Source organism: Panthera onca, chromosome C1, assembly GCF_046562875.1.
Source record: "Panthera onca isolate mPanOnc1 chromosome C1, mPanOnc1 haplotype 2, whole genome shotgun sequence".
NCBI lineage: Eukaryota > Metazoa > Chordata > Mammalia > Carnivora > Felidae > Panthera > Panthera onca.
Genome location: NC_138346.1, coordinates 46,433,797 through 46,455,985, shown reverse-complemented (window position 1 = coordinate 46,455,985; position 22,189 = coordinate 46,433,797). Strand labels below are relative to the sequence as shown.

General features: G+C 35.6%; 1 protein-coding gene across 10 annotated transcripts in view; it reads left to right on the top strand.

The window, feature by feature from the left end:
* The window catches only part of GULP1 (GULP PTB domain containing engulfment adaptor 1), a 270,309-nt gene that overhangs the window by 70,592 nt on the left and 177,528 nt on the right, over positions 1-22,189 (top strand). For 6 of the 10 annotated variants that reach the window (XM_078451105.2, XM_078451102.2, XM_078451103.2 and 3 more), the window contains one exon: positions 19,844-19,972. The exons of 3 other annotated variants lie outside the window; for them this stretch is intronic. The gene's annotated coding sequence lies outside the window, so the exon portion shown is untranslated. The remainder of the gene's footprint in view (positions 1-19,843; positions 19,973-22,189) is intronic. One more of the 10 variants, XM_078451109.2, reaches the window with a different exon arrangement.

The following is a 22,189-nucleotide window of genomic DNA, read 5'->3' as shown; positions in this document are numbered from 1 at the left end:
TACTTGAAGCATTCCAAGGTTTTTATCACTTTCTGGCACCAAATCTTATATGTCTCAAGGAGTGGAAAGCCCTTTGGCAGAAGAGCTGCTTCTACCTGTGAAGCTTTGTTCTGATTTCTTGAGAGGAAGATTGATTTAATTATTAATATTGACTAAGTCAGTGGTGAGCCTTTTGGTTTTTGGTTAGGTCACAGTGTGCACAGTGTTTGGTCCCAGTACCCTTGACAGTGCTCTGATGGGATGCTAGAGGAAGACATTAAGTAGAAACATTTGGCTGTTGTTTTTGGAAGGATAGGAAGGCATGACATACTTTAGTGCAAGGCAATCAAACACAAACTACCTTCTAGAAATTTTATTGTGGAAGTTGATATTTCATTTTATTATTCAGTTATAAAAATTGAAAGGTAAGTAGCTGAAATAACAGTTTTGGATTTAATATATCATGAGTAGTTTACTTACCATACAACTGGAGGCTGTTATCATGCAACATAATCATAAAATACAGCTCCTCTTCTATGGTGGCATAAACCTGAAAACTTAATTATTTCCTCCCCAAAATTGGCAATTTAAAGCACCCTAAAATGCCACTGCACTGTGGAATATTAAGCAGATGACATTTACAGATATTGTGACAATTAGATATAAAGTACTAAATACTATATGCAGTACTCCATATATGTTCTGCTTTGTAAATGCATTTGATAGGAAGTAGGTGTGTACATCTATGTAAATCATTCACTCATCCATTCACCTATTCTGTCCCCGGCATCTTTCTGTCGAGTTATTTTTAAGAAACACTGGTGCCTATGCCTAGTCCCAGGCAATTTAAATTAGAAATGAATAACAAATGTATTTGTACATTTTAAAATCTCTTAGTGTGTTTCTAATATACAAGTGGATTTGAAAACCATGTTTTTTAATAGGAAGGAAGGTAAGACCTCATTTCTTACTTTAGTGAAGAAAACAATAACAAATGATGAAATTTTAAACTACTGATAAGCACTAGAAAGGAAAATAAAGCAGGATAAGAGGAGAGGGGATGGCAACATGGGGAATTATTATAGAACAGTAGTCAAGGAATGAACACCTCTTAGATGTGGTGACATTTGAACAGAAGCTCGAATGATGGAAAGGCGCATGAACTATGTGCAGGTGTAGGAAAACGGCTCAAGTAAAGACCCTAAGGTAGGAGTGATCATCTGTATGTCTTGTTTGAGGCAGAGCAGGAAGACTTATGTGGATGGAATGTAGGAGGAAGGAGGGAGGGGAAGATAGATGAGAGAGAGAGAGAGAGAGAGAGAGGGAGAGAGAGAGGGAGAGAGTGTGAGTGGGGCAGGGGCAGAGAGAGAGGGAGACACAGAATCCGAAGCAGGCTCCAGGTTGAGCTGTCAGCACAGAGCCTGATGCAGGGCTCAAACTCAGGAACCGTGAGATCATGACCTGAGCCGAAGTCAGACGCATAACCGACTGAGCCACCCAGGTGCCCCGAGGCACATTTCTTTTAGGAAGATGTACATGTCATTTATGTTCAATAAAATTTTTTCTTAATTCCAAGGGACCTTGAACAATACCTAGTTTCCATCATGATTGCCTACCTTTCCAAATTTAATTCTATTTCCTTCTTAATGACAAAATGTTTTTTATGAATAAAGATATATATATATATGTGTGTGTGTGTGTGTGTGTATATATATACATATATACATATATATAGAGAGAGTGTGTGTGAGTCAGCTCAACTTTAAAAAATAAAAATTACTTCATGGCTTCTTTATGAACCTACATTTATAAGCTCATAACTACTTGTATGTCAGATCCTTCTGCATTTCAGTCAAGAATTTAGTTGTAATAATTGACTCATTTTCTGGAAATAAAATTGGTATTTCCTTATTTTTCTGAGAATTAGGAATAAAACTCTGCAGATACTCTATGAGAAAGTGCTTTCTTGGTGAATGAAATAAGGAATCATGTTATGATATACTTTGGGAGCTTCCACGTACATAATAATAAATTAAAAACATGAGAAATACCACAGTAAAAACATTGTTTAAATCTATTTATCCAACTGTTTTCCAAACATATTTGACTTATTTGACTATAGAACCATTTTGTGTGTGTGTGTGTGTGTGTGTGTGTGTGTGTGTGTGTGTGAGAGAGAGAGAGAGAGAGAGAGAGAAACTTCATATTTCATAGAACTAGTGTTTCTCAGAATTCATTTTGAGAAACACTGTTCCACATAAGTAGCTGACTTTTATTTTTGCAAGTGTTATTATTGATGTTGCTTTACTCACCTGCCCATGTTTATAAACAAAACACAACAGAGGAAGACTTAAAATTCTTTTTGACACTGAACAGATGTGAAGTTTATTCCCTTATTAGTGCCCGCAGGACTTACAAATAAACCTGTTAATCGTTTGTTGCTTGTTCTTCTAAAGTCTTAAATTTAATTCATAGATAACTTCAGGCTTTTCACAAAAAGAGTAGCTGCAGTTCTCCTAGCCATGTGCCAAGATATTAAATGGTTGTATTTCTTTCATAAGCCCCTGAGCATTAAAGAGCATGGATTTCTTCTCTTTATTTCTTCCTCTATTTTCTGATTTAGAAGTCTGATAGGTAATACTGGCCAAGAGAGTAGAATATTCTTTGCAAAGCAGCTTTTCCCATCAAATATATAAAACTTGAAGCATGTGGAGAACTATTACCAGTTACTTCTAACCAGTTAAAGTGAATAGAATACAGAAAAGGAAACCCAGGCCTAATGGGAGGTGGGTTCTGTCTTATAATGATTTAAAAAACATGGACTGTAAAGACAGGTGACAATATAGCTGTCTAAATTATTGGAAAGCCCTTCTCACTCTTAATTTCCCAGGAGCTTTGGAAATATTACATTTTGAAAAATATCTGCTTCCTAATTCTCCATATCTTTTGTATTAGTTTCATTAAAATCGTTGTTTTCTTCTAGAAAACATTGCTTTTGTCAGTTTGTAAGAACTCAGAATTACATCATTTAATTGCCTTTGGTGTGTTCAAGTGTTCGTTTTATACCTTTGATATACCAATACTAGGGGAAGGGAAGTTGCCTCAGCTGTAGGTCAGATAGTTGAGTTCCACTGGGTAGACAGAAGCCTAGTGTCCAAGGTTACCTTAGACTACCCCTAGTACTGGTATATCCAATACCTTTGGTATACCAATTATACCTTTTATACCAATTATAGTATGTCTCCATGTGTGACATTTCTAGTCTGTAAAAGATACTCCGTGTGGATTTGTAGGCGCTGTGCAATAACTTTGTGGTCACTTGGGGAATGGAGTCCGGTGGACAGGAATTATCAAAGCAATGGATATACATCAAGGGATGGTTGACCTAGAGTTGAGTTTAGGATGTTGGCAGGGACTGAATTATGGAGGAGTATATCCTGAAAATTCCAAGGAAGGAAGCACTGAAGGATGGCTAATAGGCAGGTGACAGAATCAAGATTAGCATTTCTGAGCTACCGCTGCCAGAGGGTAGAACAAGGACTGGGAGAGACCGTGTAAGTAAGGAGAGTTAGTCTGCTTGCCCAGGGCAAGGGTAATTCGTGTCTGGCAGTAGACTAAAGAAGATGGAATAGGTTCTAGAGCTCTTTTAAAAGGAAAATGCACAAGATGTGTTGACAGGGGATAGAGAGTTGAGTAGAGGAAAGAAATGTGATGTAACTTGAAAAGTCGTTAGCATTTTCCTAGGTCAGAAATTTGGAAGTGGAGCGGCTTTGGCAGTCATGAAGATAAGGACTTACTTAGACATGTCTACTTTGTGACACTTTTGGGTGCTGACCAGTGGCAATGGTCTTGCCTGTCCTACCTCACGTGCTTATGTTATATTGAATTTTAGAGATTGTGTCCAATGACATATCAAATCTAATATTGCAATTTTTCCAAAGGTATATCAGAATCTTCAATTTACATGCAGTGGGCTTAGTGGTAGTATATGCTGTCACTACTGTATCATCTGTCCCATTTAGAACCAGCTGAGCTCTCTCTGTTGTTGCTGAGGAGAATCATTTACTATAGTTAAATAAGTAAATGCTTGCTTCCTATCCAATCACCCTGCTCACAGTGTTCAACTAATAGGAAGCTCTTTAATAATTCAATGCTTGCAAATCCCAGGGAAAGCCCTTGTTGATCTTCCGTGTGAGGGTTCAAGTTTCTGTTACATGGAGGGGGCCATGGTCACACTGAGACCATTTCCTGATCCCCAGGATTACCCAGGTTACTTACTGGGACAGAAATGTCTGTGGAGAGAATTCACAGTGGACAGTAAAGATTTTACATTCCAAGCAGCACGTTCAGAGTACCAGGCTCATTGTACTATGCCCTCAGCATTGGCATTTGTGTTCCAAAGAAGCCCAACTAATCTGAATGTTCTATCTCCAGGAAGTAGAAAAGAGAGATCACATATTTTTATTTGTTGTAGTAGCAAATGGACAATGATTTTACCTTTTTATGTCATGATAAATTTTCATTTGTATACGCAGCTAAATAGAGTACAGAATCCTTGAAGGTAGAGAATCTTGTTCATTGTGGTATCACTAGTGTCTAGACATATCCCTGACATTCGTTATATATTGGTTACATGAATGGATATTAGTTACTGGAACAATATTTCCAGTTATTCTCTTAGCATTTGTCCAAGTCTGTGTGGATTGGCTAGGATGGATAGGGCAGGTGCAGGGAAGTTGCCTCAGCTGTAGATCAGATAGTTGAGTTCCACTGGGTAGACAGAAGCCTAGTGTCCAAGGTTACCTTAGACTACCCCTAGGCGCTTCTGAGGAAATATATTAGCTCCAGGATTCAGGATGAAGCAACAGGAAGCTTTAGCTCGTGGGTATGGCATAGCATAGAGAGGCAGATGGCATTTAATATGTAGACACCTGGGACTTTCACAGGTGTTCTTTTGCAGTCCTGGTCTGCCCATGCCAGTGAGTGGGATTTATTGGTCAAGTTTTTGTTCTGGAGGGAAAGTATAACAAAAGTGAGATATTATCGTGGGAACTCAGAAACAGGCACCAAGATAGTAATGGCTAAAGCCCACAGGAGAGTTCCACAATTAGGAACGTGAGCATCTGCATCCTTCTATCAGAATAGGTGGCTTGAGGAGGGAGGAGGTTAACAGTTCTGGGTCATTTCAGCCAGCAAGGAGAGTGATAGAGATCGCTGAATGAAAAATGGAAAAGCCTAGGTGCCCTGGCTGTAGGATGGGTGGGTATGTGAAGCCTGAGAATAAGGATGTGGTGATGCTCCATGGGTGCGCTTGTAACTATGAGTCCTCTGCCTCCTTTCTCCTTCTCAGTGTCCCTTCCCTTCCCTTCCCTTCCCTTCCCTTCCCTTCCCTTCCCTATCCCTTCCCTATCCCTTCCCTATCCCTTCCCTTCCTCTCCCTTCCCTATCCTTTCCCTTACTCCTTTCTACAGCATATCCTTCCCTCTTTTCTCTTTCAGTGGTCCCTTTCCCTTCTTCCAGCTATAGGGTATGATTTTGTAAGTATGATAAAAATTCTGTACCTAATATTTTATAATCCAGGAAAAGAAAATCTAATATATAACTGAGAATAATCTAGGAAAAATGGCTGGACTTTCTTTGTGTTGAGGGATCCATAGAATTGAAAAGTGTCTTTTTTCTGCTCTATTGATAGAGTCTATGAATACATTTTTTAATTTAGCCTTGAGTTAAAAAAAAACACACAAAGTGTTTTAAGCACAAGAAAGAAAATAAAGAAGCTGTAGATAAATTATGTTTGCTTTATTGTTCTTGTGAAGAAAGAGAAACATCATAGCACAGGTTTGTTTGTTTGTTTGTTTTTGTTTTTGAATTAGCTGTAGGAGAACAGATGTCGACAAATGAAGACCATATTTTCTTTTTTGGAGATGTCTACAAATGAAGACCATATTTTCTTGTTTAGAGAGTATGCTTTTTTCAGTGACTTGAGATCCCTAACAAATTTGTGTGACCTTTTTTTTTTCTTTTTCCATTGGATTAGTATGATTTTTCAGAGTGTACTAATTTGATAAAGTAAAAATATTATTTTTACAATGTTGTATATGATGTTTTGTTCATTTGTGGTTTTAAAACTGGTGCCCTAGGTGGATATTGAGACCAGACAGAAGAGATGATGTTAGATTCTTTTGAGGCAAGGAAAAAGACTCACTCGGGTTACCTCAGTAAGGTTGAGTAATGAAGAAGACAGGAATCCTGTCTACATGTCTGAACCCAGGGACCCAGGGAACGCAGGGAAAATGGACTGCTATTCAGAAATAGGAAATAAACAGGGCAGCTCTGATCCATTCCTTCTTGCCCCCTACTTGACAGAGTTGATTCTCTGCCATTGGGAAGATGTAGCTCCCTTCTGTCTTTGCTTATCTGCTGCTACCAACATTCTCTCTTTCTACATACTATTTCTTTACCTTCTTCTGACTCAGTTTCTGGTCACCCATCATCATTATTCTTCATGACTGCTACTGCCTGTTATCATCTATAAAGCATCTTCTCCCTAGGTGTCTTGTTTTCTGCTCCAGTTACAAATAGTCTGATTGTCTTCCACGTCAGAATTCAGAATGTGGAGCATGTTCTTGGTCAGGGTAATCCACTGTTGCTTTGTTTAGGTGCAGCTTTGGCACGAGGTCCCCACTTTAGCCTTAGATGATCTAGTCCTAGCTCAGGTGCTGAGTCTAGTCTCCTCAAAGGGAAAGGGTTATGCTGAGTGCCTTGAGGTAGATTTTCCCTCCAGCAGGAGGCTGAGGGCAGGACTGTTATAGATGGGATTTATAGGCATGGCAGGCATTTGGAGAGCAATAGATGGTTAGTTTGAGTGTAGTGAGAAATTACTTTGGCACAAGGAGTGTAGCAATTGGAGGACACCCCCTGCTGCTCATAGTTGACTTCTGTGTATTTTTGCCTTGATAAAGCAATGGATGAATGAGAAATAATTGTTCCTCACTTAGTTTCCTTGGATCTCATTGTATATTTTATTTGTCACTTCCCTCATTTACTTCACAAATTTTCCTCTCAATTTAATTTTTGTTTACTACTTTTGGGGCTATTTTAAACTATAGGTGGGACTTGAAACTATATAAACAAGGAGTTAAACTTACTTTGATAAAGGTGACATCTATAAGTTTGTAAGGCTCTTTCAGTTTTAAAAAGTGATAAAGATTGCATCCCAGAGTATCCTTGTCTCGAGTATGTTAATTCTCTGCAAAATCCTCCTGAGTAGGTACTCAAAAGACTACACAGGTAACACTGGTAAAAAAGCAGAATTAGAGATTCTAAAATGTGAGACATGTTGTCTTTAAATTTATGTGCTTTTAAAAGTAGGTGCTGCTTCTATTTAACTGTGACTGTATGTATGTGTGTTTTATTATCGTTGTTTTTGCTCGTTTGTTTGATTTTAGCCAAGGTAGAGCTTGATGACCTAAGATTTTTCTCTCTTCCAGCCCTCCTTTGCCTTTTTTCCACCAACTCCTTCCCGAGTATCTATTGAGCATTTACTATGTACCAGGCACAAAGAAAGTGATGAATTTTTGTCTAATTCAGATATACAGTAGGCCTCTGATTGCTGTGCTTATAATTCAGCTGGCAAGATGTAAGTAGGTTGAATAGGACAGTTTCCTTGATTAGACAGCAATTTTCATTGGTGTACAAGCATCTGATATATTTTTCAGACTTCACACTGTGTCTGTTTTCTTCTGGAGTAGGTTTTCTTGGCAGGTACTAATAGAAAAAAATAAACTTCATTATTTCATTTGGCAGTGAGAAATCCATTGCTTAGAATAGTTTTCTCACATGAGCTTGCTTTAGCCATAATGGGTGAGAGTTTTTCTTAAACAGTGTTATCAATAGACACAGTTTGGAAAAAAAAAAGGTGAAAATAGTACACGGGATGATGTTGGCATGCAAACTAGAGGGTTATCCTCTAGGGGTGAAAAGGAAATATAAAGAGTCAGAATTCCTGCGTTGTGGTCTTGTCTCTGATGCTTCTAATTCCTCTCTCAATATTGATTTGCTTTTTGGTAAAAGAAGGGCCCTAGTATGGGATGGGGTTGTTTTGAAAATAAGATGCCGCTATAATAGTGGACACATTTTGCAAAGTTCAGAGAAAGTTACAGATTTATCGTCATCAGCACTGAACTAGTTTGACTAGATTACTTAGACACTATTATTATTATTATTATTATTATTATTATTATTATTATTTAGACATTAAGCTAAGATGCAAGTGCTTAATAATAGGATGACATCTATTTTAGCATTGATAACAGCAAGGTATAGTTTGTACACATGCCTGATTCCTCTGCTAGATTAGAAGCTTTGCTTTTGCGTCCCCAGTGTGCAGCACTGAGCAGGCATTTGGTAATGTTCATTAGATGAGTAAAGCTGGACAGAGAAGAGGAAGGAGCATATTCACAATACCACAATCTGTTTATTATAAACTAGCAAAGTAGTTTTCAGTTATATTTTAGAGAGAGAGGTAAGTCTATCACACAGGTAGCTAGGTCATTGTTTCCCTTTGCCTCATTGAGGTTGGAAGGTGTTTTTGTTCTTTTCATTTCACTTTTTTTTCCTTTTTTTCTTTTTTTTGCTGAAAATGGTTATAGCACAACAGAGAGGATGTGCTCTTGGTAATATGATCTTTAGTAACTCTATGGAATAAAGTCTCCATTGTCTGAAAATGTACTGTACTGATTCTAATGTTTCTATTTTAACTGTTTTCATGCATAGCAAAGACGTAAACTCTAGTTTGCCTAGTGTTACCCAGTCGTGAATTTTCCAGAGAAGAGACCTGCTATGGCTAACATTAGTACTTTCCACTTAATAGAGTCAGAGCATTTTGAAACCTGCTTTTTTGATCATTTACTTCTTTTAACTACTCAGAGCTTGGAAATTAGATCTACTTCGTATTACATGATCTTCTTTCTTCTATGGCTCAGTGTTGAATTCTTTCAAAAAAAATTTTTTTTAACATTTATTCATTTTTGAGAGACAGAGAGTGAGTGGGGAGGGGCAGAGAGAGAGGGAGACACAGAATCTGAAGCAGGCTTCAAGCTCTGAGCTGTCAGTACAGAGCCCAGCACAGAGCCCTACAAGTGGTTCCGACTCACGAACTGTGAGATCCAAAGTCAGATGCTTAACCCACTGAGCCACCCAGGCACCTGGGCTCAGTGTTGAGTTCTTATGAAACAACTTTGCAGAAACTTTATTTGCAAGTGTGGACTCTGACATCACTTATTGGAAAAGGGGAATTTGGTTGTAACATTTACCTTTTTTTTTTTTTTTTTTAGCACAAGTTATAACTTCTCCTGGAATGCATCTTTTTTGGCTAGTAACATGATCTCATATTTGTATAGTACTTTAAACTTTTGAAAGTACTTTTCTAGGTAACTCCTTTGAAAATACCCCCAGGAGAGAGGAAGCCTATGTATTATTAGCATCATGTTTCAAGTACTCTGTAGGTTACTTTGACCTGACTTAAATATAAAATATTTGTCAAAAGAAATTAGTGTTGACCTAATTATGATGGCATTTCTACACTTTTTATTATTCTGATAAATCTGTGAAGAAAGAAAAGGCTTGTTGTCTGTATGCTAAACCATATCATTGGGTTCTGGAACTTTGGGAGATTAGGCTCAAAGGAAGTGATTGCAATCTTCTTTGCTCACAGATCGGAAACTCTTCATTTATCACAGAGTAATTGAAGAATACATGAAAAATTAGAGATCTCTTTGATGTTTTGTCAAGATAGAAATAACTCCCTACTGATAAGGAAAATGTGTAAGACAGGAGGGTGAAGAGGTAGACGTTCATAGGTTGGGTAAATATAATGCTTGTTCATTTTAAGTACTTTATATATTCATTTTATAGCATAAACTGTATCCTGTAAGGTTGGGGAAAGGATGATTCAAATATATATTTATAATCTATGACCTCTTTCTTCAATGATTATTGAATTCTCTTTAGATGGGGCTGAAGTCTAAAAGAGTAGGGGAGAGGAGAATGGAGAAGAAAATTCTAGGGAAGATCCGGTACCTTTGAGGAATAATGATTATTCATATGGTATATTACGTTTGAACCTATTTAAGAAAAAAGGCAAGTGGTCGTGTTTTTTTTTGTTTTTTTTTTCTTTTTACAAAGGAACAGTGAAGAAAAATGAGCTTTAGTAAACTAAACTTTATAGCTGACATGTATTTCTTGGTGCCTTATGATATGTGCATTGAATCTTCAAACATAAATTGCAAAATTTTTTTAAATGTTTTTTTATTTTTGAGAGAGAGCAAGCCAGCACGAGGTGGGGAAGGGGTGGAGAGAGGGAGACACAGAATCAGAAGCAGACTCCAGGCTCTGAGCTGTCAGCACAGAGCCCGATGTGGCACTCAAACCTGTGAACCACAAAATCATGACCTGAGCCAAAGTTGGATGCTTAACTAACTGAGTCACCCAGGCACCCGGAAACATAAATTGTGAAATTTAAACCCAGGAATCTGATATAACCTTATTAAGTCTCTTATAAAATAAAGTTGGGTTTATTTTTCCAACTTTGTAAACACTGATAGCTCATCTTTATTTTTAATAGGCCATTCAGATATTACATAGTAGATATCAGATACTCATCAGAGAGTGAAAAGCTTATGTTAAAGGTCCAGGTGTCCATAAATAATTGCTCTAGAAACTTCTATGACCAGTTAGTAAGGCACAAGAGATTTACTTAGTTGTTGTCTTTGTGAGAAGCTCCAAAGAAATAAGAAAGTGCCTTATTAGAGTAGAATCAGGCAAGAATAATTCTGGTCAGCTGCTAATAAGGTCTTTATTTGCTTCGATGTAAAATGTAACATTGATTCATCAGGAATGAAGAAATATTATTTATCCTGTGTAATGTTTTAAATTAATAAATGCTCTACATCACCTATTGCATATCAGACTTATAAAGTTGTTCACATGTATCCTGAATCTGTTTGTTTACCAGTTGTATAAATCAATCACATATATGCTGTCTTCAGTAGAAGTTAAGATGTGATTAATATGATGCTCCAGTCAAAATTTAATGAAAGGTTATAGGATTTCATTTTTTAAGAAAACACAAACATTTTAAAGTATATGATTTCTGCCCTCCTAATTCTTAAAAATCATCTCAATCTACATGTTTTTTCAGCCTCTAACAATAGTAGATGTCTTCAAAATACCAAAAGAGTAGCTGAATAACAATTTTGTAGAAAATTTTATTTTTTTTCCAGTGTAGATTTCAGTTATCTGACCTATTATTATTTCATACTGTGAGCTTAATTTAGAGAAAGTCACATAAAAATTCAATAAAATGTATATTATACATTAGTAAATAGCATATATTCAAGAGTGATCATTTGGTTGAACTTGAGAGAAAATCAATAATAATTCAGTGAAAACAAAATATATACCTGTTATAATTTAAAGTTGTAGAGTGATGCTTCAGGCAAGGCTGAATCTAGGCACTCAGATATTTATTTCTCTCTCATAGTTGTTTTCCACTGAGTTGCATTCATTTTAAGGTATAAAAGCTGAGGACAAAATAGCAATCAGGCTTTCAATCCTCAAATTAAGTAACTCAAGTGGAAAGGGATTACTTCTTTCTAAATAGTTTTAGAAACAGGTGCTGACTTAATTTTCCTTGTTTTAACATAGTGCACATTTCCATTCCTGAATAATTAGACTCATAATTATGACTAGGGGCATGGAACTCTCAGTGGCCAGGCTTGGAACTAACTGTAGAGTCACCCTCAATCAAACATAACTACCAGGAAAAAAGTGAAGTGTAGGTCTGCAGAGAAGACCCAGGGTGCCATTAGGAGAATGTGTTTTATTTTGTTTTGTTTTGTTTTGTTTTGTTTTGTTTTGTTTTGTCTTGTTTTGTTTTTCAAGGGGAGGTGGTGGCAGGAAACCACAATGTATGTATATACTAAATTAAATGAAGAATGAAATGTATACTGTTATGTGAAAATACTGTTATGAGCAAATGAACAGCAGTTTAAAATGGCACACTAATATTTCATTGTAGAGCAAAATTCATTGTAGATCACTGCAAAATCTTGATACTGAAATGTTTGATTGCTGAAGAAAGGCCTTGAAACACAATCAACATATGAAAGACTTGTGATGATAGGATATCAAAGACAGTTTCCTCATCTGTAAAATAGTAATTGTTTAGTTAACAGTAAATACATGTATATACTTTTTAAATGCTGAATTATATTGAAACAGAAGGTTTTCCAGATTTTATTGAATAGTGTTTGTATAATTTAAGCTAATTACATCCAATTATGGTGATACTGCAATTAATTTAGAGTAGAGACAGGATGAATGAAACTCTCCTCCCCACCCCCCCACCTAAACTGTGGGAAATTGGAACACTGAATTACAGCTCACCAAAATTTGCCTTTAAATACAAGACATACTTCATAGATATTAACATGAAAAAATTAAACTCCACGGGACTGGAAAAATTAAACTAATGACTTTTTATGTAATCCAAGTTAATGAATGTTTTCTGCCCCAATTTTTCATTAAGGAAATCAACCACAGTTTCTTGGTATCCTTTATTTGAACAGCCTCTATTGTGTGGCTACTTACAAAAATGCTTAATAAGAGCTTTTATTGAATAGGTGCTCTATTTCCACCAACACTGAAATATAATTACATAGTTTTACAGCTTTTTTTTTTTTAGTAATAAAAGGTTTTTCAAAAATTAAGAATTGCTTTTAGCATAAGTGTTTTATAAATATTTTCTTCAGTTATTTGGATATGTTTTAATATATTAAAATACCACAGGAAAGAAGAGTGACTCATAATTTTGTTTTCTGAGATAAAAGAAGGAAGGAAGAAGAGTGCAGAGAAAGTAAGATGGAAGAAAGGAGGGAAGAAAGAAGGACAGAAGGAAGGAGCTTAAAATATAGAGAATAGGGGAGCCTGGGTGGCACAGCTAAGTGTCTGACTTGTTCTCAGCTCTGGTCATGATCTTGCGGCTTGTGAGTTCGAGCCCCACATCAGGCTCTGTGCTGATGGCACCGAGCCTGTTTGGGATCCTGTCTGTCCTTCTCTCTGCCTCTACCCCACTTGTGATCTCTCTTTCTCTCTGTCAAAATAAGAAAACTTTAAAAATTAAAAATAAATAAATAAAATATGGAGAATATTTGGAAAAAATTCCATTCTTAGAGAACTTGGTGCTGAAATTCATATTTGCAGTGTTTTAGAAATAATCCTAGTATTAGAACTAAATAAGATAATTAAAAATTTGAAATGAATTAAATCTGTAAAATGTATTAGACAAATATAACAATTAATTAAATAAAATTCTTTGATTCCTTTGATAATGATTACCTGCTTTGATGCTTTTGTATCAGTTCATAGCTAAGGTCTTAATGTAAGGAGCTAGCCATTTACCAGGTAAAATATATAGCTGACATTAAGTGAAGCTGAAAACCAACCTTTCCCTTTAAGGGAATAAAAAGTTGTGAGGTCCTGAGACATATATTGTTATAAAAATCTCAAAAAACCTCATCAAAATATAAAAATAAAAAAGCACACAAAAAAGAAGATACAAATTATAGAATAAATATTTAATAAGTTAAACACATAAAAGTTGTACTTCACTTATAGTTAAAGAACTATACATTTTAGAAAAAAAATTTTTGATAACCAAATTGTCAAAAGAGAAAGAAAAAATCATTGCTGGAAAAGATGGTTGAAATTAGCAATATCATCTGCTATTGGTGGAAGTCTATGTTGGTACATCTTTCTAGAAAACAACTAGGTGATATGTATGAAAATGCCTGAAAAGTCAAATACTTTTTGAACTAATAATTTCACTTTTAGGAAGTCATAATGAAGCAATAATTTGAGATGAACACACATATTTATGTACAAAGGTATGTATCGCAGTTTTATTTGTAATATCAAAGAACAGAATTTCTAAACAGTTCAGCAAAAGTAATAATAATTATTGTGAATTACTAAGTCCTATTTTTATGTGCCAGACATATGATTACTGCTGTGTATGCAATATCTCATTTATTTCTTTCTAAGTTCATGTGAAGTATAGTTTGTGTTTATTCATTAATTTACCCACCACTGTGTTTGTAATAGACCAGGTTTCCTTGGTGTAACTCACCTTCATCATGTGGAGTAGTCATGTGATTTAGGAGAATTGACCATATCTGTATCTTCAGGAATGCACTCTGGTTGGCCTAAGCTAATCAGTGATTCTACACCCCCTGTAATTGGTTACGGATGTACATGTCACTAATTGGCCCCAAACCTAGTAAATCCGAGAACTTTTGATTACTGATTGAGAGAGAGTAACTTTCTCTCTTGTTTTTGGTCCGGCTTCCTTGCTCTTCTTTTTTCCTCATTCATTCAAACATTGCTCAGATTTCTATCCCTTTCCCAAGTCAAGTTTATTTTATTCTTGGAATTCCATTGCATTAAAACAAAAAAAACCAAAACTTTCTCTCCTGATATGAATTTCACTCCATCTGTCATACATCATTCATTAACTCAAGTCATGATTTTTTATTTATTATTTTTTTTTAATTTTAGAGAGAGGGTGAGAGTACCAGCTGGGGAGGAGGCAGAGGGAGGAAGGGAGGGAGGGAGGGAAAGAGAGAGAGAGAGAGAGAGAGAGAGAGAGAGACAGAATCTTAAGCAGGCTCCAAGCTCAGTACAAAGTTCAACATGGGGCTCCATCCCAAAACCGTGGTGGGATCATGACCTGAGCCAAAATCAAGAGTTGGACACTTAACCCAGCTGAGTCACCCAGGCACCCCAAGTCATGAATTTTTAACCTGTGACCTGTTGTCACTGTTTTGGATCCATCTTGTTTCTTGGGCTGTGTTTTTTCCATAAAAGGTTCTTAATATTTGAGAGATCAGAGTTTGTGAAAAGTTAATGTTAAAAAGGAGCAAAGGTTCTACCTTAACTTATTTAGACTGAAAAATATAATAACCAAAAGTTTCATGGAAACTTGATGTGGGTGTTCCACTCATTTCACCAGAAAGGGTGAATGACTTGATAATTGTTCTCCTACTTCTTCTAATTAGGAAAATGTCCTGCTGATGACAGCTTCAAAGCACCTCTAAAAGTTTTATGTCAAATGCAAAGGAAAGAACTAGGTTGAATTTGTTTTTAAATTGGCAAATTTGAAATTGTTATTAATTCTGAAATAGTTTGTCATGTGTCATCTTCTGTCACTTTTTTCGTTCCATAATGAGAGCTGAGGATAGGGGAACTTAAAATGCACATGCAACAATAACAGGTGATGTGAATTCGTGGTCCAGACTGACATCTCTGAGAATAGGAAAGTCCAGGATCAGAGTTATCTTGGTCTTGCTGTTTCTACATAAATTAAACCTCAAGCACCATTCCAGTTTTACATCTTACAAATATGATTGCCTGGAGTCTGTTTCTGTTTTGCATTACCATTTAACAAATATATATAGAGTTCTTTTTTTTCTTAAATTTTTATTTTATTTATTTATTTATTTATTTATTTATTTTAATGTTTATTTATTTTTGATAGAGAGAGAGACAGAGCATGAACGGGGGAGGGGCAGAGAGAGAGGGAGACACAGAATCGGAAACAGGCTCCAGGCTCTGAGCTGTCGGCACAGAGCCCGACGTGGGGCTCGAACCCACGGACCGTGAGATCATGACCTGAGCCGAAGTTGGCCGCTTAACTGACTGAGCCACCCAGTCGCCCCATCTTTTTTTCTTACATTTTTAAAGAAATGTTTATTTATTTTTAAGAGAAGGAGAGAGAGCTCGAGCAGGGGAAGGGGGGGGGGATGGGAAGAGAGAGAGGGGGACTGAGGATTCAAAGTGGGCTCGTTGCTGACAGTAGAGAGCCTGATGTGGGGCTCAAACTCACAAACCCTGAGATCATGACCTGAGCTGAAGTCAGACATTTAACTGACTGAGCCACCCAGACGCGTCAATATACATAGATTTCTAAGAAGGAATTTCTTTGTCTCACCTTTTTCTCTTTCATGGTCTCCTGAGAGCCAGATTTTGTCATATGATCTTCCTAAAATACATATCTTCTTGCACCACTTCCCTGTTTTATCATAGTTCTACTATCATCTTTAGGGTAAAATCCAAATTTTACAACATGCCATTCAAAAGTCTTCCTGATATGGCCTTACTTTACTGCTAAAATTTCTCATAAAACAAGTCTATAAGCATTCTATTTTCAAGTCATATATACCTAACCACTTGCCTATCCTTGAAGGTGGCATGTTCTTTCTTATTCCTGTGGCTTTGCTTATGATGTTCCCTCTGCCAACTGTGGCTTTTCCACCTTCTTCACTGGACAGCTTCTAAACTGAAGGTTCACAGATTCCATCTTTTTTTAGGAGGACTTTCCCAAACATTCTCTATGTTTCTTTAGCACTTGACCTTGCCATTAACATAGTCCTTATCAATTGACAAATGCAAAGGAGGATGTGGACTTATTTTCTTCTCCCTAGTGATTGAGAGAATTGGGTATTCAGTAGGTGCTCAATGAATATTTGTTTAATGAACTAATTTTTCAGCTTTACATTCTTTGGAGCACAGGGGTATGGTTATGATTATATATATATATGTATGCCACTGCCTCAGTGAAAAGACTGGTATAAACAAGAAATGATTGCCTCAAGCCACTATGACAGTAATCCCAAGTTACCATGTTTGTACCCTTTGCCTGGGGCATTAGAGTGAAAACAGTTGTGAAGACATCATTAAGAAAAGATTCTAAGACATTCGGACTAAGATGCTAAGGCATGCTAAGTCCTTTGGACTTTCTCCAGAGGGTGATGTTGCCAGATTACTTGTTAGACTGATCATGGTTGACTGCTGGTGGGTTGGTGCGGATGTGCACTGGGCGAAGAAACAAAATGGAGTCTTTCATATTAAGTAGAATTGAAATTATTCTGATTTAGCTTCAAAATAAAGAAAATAATATAAGAGTGATTAAAGAAAATAAGAGTGATTAAAAATGCCAGATTTCTGGCTTGAACAATTAAAATAAAAGTTGTAGTATTTACTTAATTAAAAATCACAGGACAAAGAAAAAAGGAAGTCAGAGGCCAAGGACTCATTTTGTATATTTTAATTTAGATGCCCAAAGAAGATAAAGATGAATATCCAGGAAAACTCTTTTTTTTTTTTTTTGCAACATTTTGCAAATTATTTTGAGATATTGCTAAATTCTTGGGGCTAGCTGTAAAAAGAAAAATAAGTAACAAAATGATTTTGAAACAGTTTTAAGAGCATGATAATGCTGGTTTCTATTTCATTTGATGACAAGTAGAAATATGTGTTAGACTGACTTGTTTTATTGTGTAGGGAATATTTAAAGATACCATGTTGTATTAACAAATTGAAGCATCTAGTCATATTGCAAAGTTAGCAATGTTAGTTTCTTAAATTAATACTGTTGGGAAAAATGAAGGTTCTGGTGAAGAAATGGTTTGCTTCACTTAATTTCATATACATCCTCATATTTCATGACACTATGCAATAAATGGTAGCAAAACAATATAAAATTGAGTGTATTATGTTCATACTAAAATTTTAAGAATCATTCAAATTAGAAACAAGATTTTGTATTTTAAAATAAAAATATGTTCAAAAGAACAACTCGTAAGTACATCTCATTTTTTGCAAGGATATTTTTAAATGCTCTTTATCTGCACAAGTTTAATCACATCAGACATAGAACAATAGATCCACTTCAGAATATATGTCATTTTCTTGCAAGAAGACAGATAAAAGTAGACACAAGTTCATTCTTGTTTTTTGATGTGGATATTTTAGTGCTCTTTTTCATTCTGTCACATTGCATAAAATATTCTAGGCTGAAAACATTTCCGCAGTAAGACTAGATTTCAGTCAATCTTAGAAAGAAATACAAGCTGTGGGCTGTTAAATTGAATTAACCGTTTTAAGGAAAATGTTTACTTTGTATAATATTTTGGAATGAGATTTTTTTGAGCCATCTGGTTACTTATGTTATCTTGGGTGATTTCTTTCTTACTTATTTTCATAAGGCCAATATTTGCTCAAAATAAATACATTATGATTATACTCCAAAAGAACTAATTTTGTGTCCCCTTTTCTTCCTTCCCAAGACAAAAAAGAAAAATGATCTAGTCAGTCGCTTTGGAAATCATGACATAGTTTCATGGTTAACTTTTAGTTGTGTCATGTGTGAATTCTAAAGCTGGAGGTCGATAATGGATCCTTTACATTTTGAGGAAAGAGTAAATGAATTGTATCCTGCATATACCCTAAGATTCAGTAAATGCTTTGAGAATACCATATGGTTTAATAAATAATAGCATCATTGGATAGATACTTTTTTTCCACTAATACTATGGAATACGTATATATGGCCTTAAAATATACCATGCTCATATTTTAATTCAAATTGTACAATTGTTGTCTTTTGTGGTAGATGTTGACGATCTGTCTATAATCCCATTCCTTTAGCATCTCCCAAACAAACTTATTTACTTGAATTATTACCTCAGAGTTTGCCTCCAGGGCTACCTAAATTAAGATCCTTTCTTTGTTTCTAAAGTTATATTAGAAAATGAAAAGGAATGGAGTCAACAAATAGAATTCTAAATAAAATTGTAGTTAAGAGGAAAAAAGATAGTGTTGAGAATATTCACATGGCTTAGATACAGAGAGGCAGAAATAAAGTGTTTGAGATGTGTCTTTAGTCTATAATTTGAAAAAGTCAAAAATACAGATTTGGCTTTACATGGTCTGTATCAAAGTTACGGGGGGAAGCAGTACAAAAGAGTGAGATACGTTTTTGTATTTTTGCTAAAACAAAACAAAAAGTTGTTTTAGCAAGAAGAGATACTATATTGTGAATATTTTTGCTAGTATTTGAATTTATATCAGAGGTATATTTGTTGACCAAATTAAGGGAAGACATAATTTCTGTTGCATCTGGAGAGACTTTTCCTTTCATCTGTTGGAATAAAAATGTAAAAATCTTAATCAGCTGCTGTCTGTTCTAGTTGAGTATGAGAATGAATAGGATAAGTTCTCTAAAAGCTTCTCCATGGCAGTTGAAGTGGAATGAAAGTTAAAATAGATCAGTGCTTTCTAAAATTCTGTTTCAACTTCTTAATCAGGGACAGAGTGTGCTCTTGGTTAATCTAATTAGCTGATAAGTGAAGGCCATAGCTGGGGCTAGCTGTGCAGCCTAAGGGAGGAGGGGTGTATTGTCAACCTACCATCACTGTGCTTTGATAGTAACATATTCATGAATTAAAACACTCAACCTATTATCTAGCAATTTGGGCATTTGATCTTATCTAGCAATCTGTTACTCTACCTTTTAAAAAAAAAATGTCCACTTTACCATTGTTATTTTTTTTTAAGTTTATTAATATATTTTGAAAGAGAGAGTTAGAGAGAGAGAGTGTGCGCGCGCTCACGCGCGCACACACACATGAACAAGGGAAGGGCAGAGAGAGAGGGAAAGAGAGAATCCCAAGCAGGCTCTACACAGTCAGCTGGGAGCCCCATGTGGGGCTTGAACTCACAAACCATGAGATCAAGACCTTAGCCAAAATCAAGAATTGGTTGCCTAACTGACTGAGCCACCCAGGCAACCCCCATTTTTTTGTTTTTGTTTTTGTTTTTGTTTTTGTTTTTAGGTAACTTTCTTGAACTTCCACAAGAAACATACTTAGAATTTTAGAATATGTATTATAACATCTAAATTAAAACACATATAAATATAATTATTGATTAAATCTACTAAGTCCAGTTTTAATTTTATTTTTAGTCATATGTGATTCCATCTGATATACATAGGAGAGAAAGTGACTGAAGAACTCAGATGGCAACTATATGATTGAAACTATTCAAAGTCAAACAGCTGCATATTCTTTCAACTATATCCGAGCGTACTCAGGTAAGAATAAGTGATTGTTTATATACTTAACACCATGTCAAAAAAAGATTTGAAACTGTAACAAGTGTTTTTATTTTGTGCCTAAATTGAAAAAGATAGTTTTATTACAGAAAGTGGTAAAATACATAAGCAAAATAAAAGTAAAAACACAAATGAGCCTGTTTTTATAAAAGTAACTCCTGTTATCATTTTGTTCTAGATCATTTAATTCTTTGTGTCGGTTTTTCCCTTTAAACAAAGTGGGGATAATATATATATTCTTTGTTGAATTTCTTTATTATTTTTGTAACAAACCTATTTTGTTATGAAAATATGAATGTTCCACATTTTTTGTATCTGCTAATAAAAACAAATGATTTTAAAGTATTTTTTAGATTGTGTTTATTATCAGATGGTATCTTTATAGATAGATTGATATGTTTATCACTCATTTTGCATTAGTAGAGTTACAAAAATTAGCATCACTAGCTCAGTGACTCTAATATATATATTTTTAAATATATTTTTTAAAGTTTATTTATTTTGAGAGAAAGAGAGTAGGGGAGGGGCAGAGAGAGAGGGAGACAGAGGATCTCAAGCAGGCTCTGTGCTTGTCAGTGCAGGGCCCAATGCAGGGCTCGAGCTCATGAACTGTGAGATCATGACCTGAGCCGAAATCAAGTGTGGGATGCTTAGCCGACTGAGCCACCCAGGTGCCCAAAGGCTATAATATTTTAAAGGCTTTTTATTATTTCTGAACTTACCTCCAGAAGGTAGTAATGAGTTACAGTTTTCAATAGCAATTTTTGAAAATGTTTGTTGATCCATGACTTAAAATATTTTTATTCTAAGAAATTCCCTAACTAAACTTAGCTTGTGTTGGAGAAAAAATTCAAAATTAAGTCAATATTCTAAGTTTATCTTTTAAGCAGTAGTATCCTCTACTCACATATACTCAGCCAATATATCCTTTAGATAACTAATCCCAAAAGAAAATTGAATGTTATGTATGTATAATTTTTCTACACTGTCTAAAAATACAATCTTTAGAAATTATAACAAATATATTTTATTCAATTAGTTATTTATTGACAATTTATTATTGTACTAAGCACTGTGAATATTTTATTGTTATTGATGGCGGTGGTGATGGTAGCCATTCAGGACAGGAAGGTATAGAATATTTCTTGCCTCTTTTATATTTAATAAAATGTGGCAAGATAAGAAGCATATTTCAGTTCCTTAGGTACAAGTAGGATGTGCTAAGTGCCAAGAACACTTCACAAATGAGAGACCAGTTGAATTGTGCTTTTTAGAGTAGGTAGAACTTTGGTGGGTGAACATTTAAATGGAGGGCCAAGTTGGAGCCAAGATACGCAGCTGAGAAAGAATGGGGGATATTCAGGAAATAGGAAAGATAAGGTAGATATAGCAGAGTGATGGGAAATATGTTCTGTATTTTGATTTCTATACTTAGGAATTTATATGTCATCATTATATGATGAGGGAACAATTGCAGGGGAGTGAGATGGTCCATGTAGTCCTTTAAGAAGCTTAATCTAGAAAGGATATGTATGTCTGACTAATGAAGGGAGAACAAACCCAAAGGAAGGGAGAATGATTCGTAGACTTTTCCTTTCATTTTCATCAGCATTTGTTAAACACTTGCTATTTGCCAGGCACTTGAGGAACTTGAAGAACTGTAGAAAAAAAGATGAAGACATAATCTTCATTCCTGAGGAGCTAATCCTGTAGGGGATGAGACACGCATGACCAGCAAATGAATATAATACACCACGATAGTGTAACAGTTGAATCACATTTTAATTAATTAATTAGTTTTTATTTTAAGAGAGAATGAGAGCAAGAGTGGGGGAAGATGGGCAGAGAGAGAGAGAGGGAGAGACTCTTAAGGAGGCTCTACACTCAGCACAGAGCCTGACATGGGGCTTCATCTCAAGACCCTGGGATCATGATCTGAGCCGAAATTGAGTCAGACATTCAACCAACTGTATCACTTAGGATCCCCTGAATTACATTTTTAAACAGACTAGCTGGTAGCTAACTATGTTGAGATGCAGGTACTAGGTTATCAACTGGTAAGGTTTTCCCAAAGATATCAAGTCTGAGCAAGGTTACCCACGAAGAATCAATGTTTCTAAACGTTCCAAGGATTCAAACAAGAAGCAATGGAAATCTTATTTAGGGCGAGAGTAGTATATAAAATAAAAGGCAGTG